Genomic DNA, 2,718 nt, shown 5'->3' with positions numbered 1-2,718 from the left:
ATGAGAAAGAATTCATTGGCTCCAAGCTGATCTGATTTACCTTGTGGCTGTGTGCCAGTCTGTGCTAGGGCAGAGGTGTGAACTGAAGGCTACCAAAGACGATTCTGTTGTATCCCTTGTTTTTACGACAGTCTAGAAAAGACTTTATCTGGGCCAGACCTGAACTTCTGAACAGCTTCGGGTAGCTGTTTGTTGTTTTTGCCTCATTGGTATCTATTCTCTTTTTCCCCAAGTTACAATATTTCAGATTTCCTTTGGGAAGCTACTCCATGCCCAGTCTCAGATCACGTGGTTTGAGATGGATCAATATGACCCACATTTCAACTACCAAAAGCACTGAATTTCCTTAGTTGTGTTGATTCATTCAAAGGTGGGCTCTTAAACTGGGCCTGCCCTAGCATCAGAATTCCATCCCTCTAGGCATACTGATTGGTTCAGAGAGATGGGCATAAACCCAAGTTAATCCAACCATGGTCAATTCAGGCTTGAGAAGGTACACCCCCCAAAAAAGTCTTTTCTGCTAGGATGACTAGCACAAACAATGATATAATCTTAGAGCTCTAGGGCACCTGTATGGAGTTCAGGAATGAAACCCATGAACATAATGCAGAAAAAGTGGAGAATCTGATACCTGATCATGTTGTTTGAGCCCCTGGATCAAAACGTGCCTGAAGACACGAGTATTGGACTTCCAGTGATAATAGTTCATTTATCCTTCTTTTTGCTGAAGTTAGTTTGAATTGAGGTTTCTGTCACATGCAACAAGAGAGTTGTAAATAATATACCTCCTAACTATGTTTAGTCTTACCTTCTAGTTCTTCTAAAAAAATCCCACTACTTGATCTAGCACTCCCCCGTTAAAGAAGGTTTAACAATGACTCTTCAGTGCTTAGCCCGACAGGCTGGATCTGCTTTAGGCCTTTCCTTGGCTGACTCAGGCATGTGGCTAAGCAGCATGAGGCCAGCTGGGAAAAAGAACAAGTAGGACTTGATGGCAAATAGGGGGCCATAGCCTGCTTGGGAGAGGACAGTTGTGGTGTCTGGGAACAGTGCCCTGTGGTCATTTCTGAAATCAGGAGTGACATAAATATGGACAATTGGAGCCATAAAACAAATATTTCAGAGACATCATTCTGGGACGTCTCCGTCCCCAAAAGGAATAGCAGTGACTCTGCAGCTCAAGGGCTAGGTGAGTTTCCCTCAGTCCATTGGTCCTGCCTAGCTGCAGGCAGACAACTAACCATGTGGTTGGGCCACCAGAGCTCACTCTGGACAGCGACCGTGCTGAGCCTCACCTGGCAGGGGAACACAGGCCACTACCAAATGCGCTCACCCTGTTGATAGTCACTTGAGAAGTCAGATGGTCCGGAGCCTGCCCCATGAGCCCGTTAGAAGCTTCAGCCGGAGAAAACAGAGGCCAGGAAGCAAAGTAGCTGCCAGCAGGTGCAGCCGGCCTTCCAGCCCCTGGGGTGGAGTTGTGTGCATTGGCTTGGAGAGCAACTCAGACCTGGGCTTAAGTCCCAGATCCACCCCCAGCTAGTGGGAAAACCTTAAGCAAGCATTTAAATTGTCTATGCCTCAGCCTTCTCATCCACAAAATAGTAGTTCTTCCCTCAGAAGGTCATTGTGAAGATTCATTGAAAAACGTGTAAAAATGCTTCGCACAGAGAAATACTCTACGTGCTCTCTCTCGTTGTACCCCTACACTGCAGATAAGCTGGATAGACCATTTCCTATACATAGCTGGTACTCCCCATCTTTACACGTTCCATTTTCTTCCCTTATGTTTCCCTCCTGAAATTCTACCCATCCATTAAAATTTAATTCAAAAGTCATTGCTTTCATGAAGGCTTCCTTCCAACTAGATAGAATCTTTCCTTTGGCTCTAGCTTTTTGTAAGAGATAGAAACTTGCTTCACATAGGGCAGGAGTTCTTAATCCTGGCTGCATATTAGAACCACTTGGAAATCTGTTAAAAATATTGATGCCTGGGCCCCTATCCCAGAAATTCTGATTTAATTGGTCTGAGGTGAGGCTCAAGCATCAATATGTTTAAAAAGCTCCCTAGGTGATTCTGATGTGCAGCCAAGATTTAGAACTGATGGTTGAATAAGTATGTTCTTAAATAATGTTTATCAACGAATTCAAGCTGAGATATTAATGGCTTAAAGTTTTAATAGACTAACCTTTAAAAGACTTGCATTTTTATTAAAAGCAATGCAGTCCTGTGTCCCAAGAATACAAAGGTAAATAGTATTTTTTAAAAATGTTTAACCTAAAGGAAGGAATCATAATTTAACTAAGGAGGTGCATGAGGGCTGTGAGCATAGAATATGATATATGAGTAGTATTCTAGAAATATATCTAAAGTATTTTGGAGCATGAAGGGGAAAAGCCCCCCAATTTAGAAGTAGCAGAAAAAGAAGAGGAAAAGAAGCCTCAGAGTGTGGGTGACATTGGGCTGAGTGTTGAAAGGTGAAAACAGGTTTGCAAGCTCAGGGTAGGGAAAGCTTTCATGGCCATATAAAGAGGTGTCAAAGTCCATGGCTCATTCCAATTCATACACCTTCCTAAGGCAAAAAATGAATTGCTAATAGAGAAAATGGCAACTCTGTCTGCCTAGGTCTTAGTCGTGAGAGGATGAGAGGATGTTTTGGGTCAGGAGGACTATGTCCCAAATTACAGCTACAGTAGACTACTTTTGTTGAGATGGACCAA

This window comes from Leucopleurus acutus, assembly GCF_964270905.1.
Source record: "Leucopleurus acutus genome assembly, chromosome: 7".
NCBI classification, from domain to species: Eukaryota; Metazoa; Chordata; class Mammalia; order Artiodactyla; family Delphinidae; genus Leucopleurus; species Leucopleurus acutus.
The sequence above is the reverse complement of the archived record's forward strand: the minus strand, read 5'-3'. Positions refer to the sequence as shown.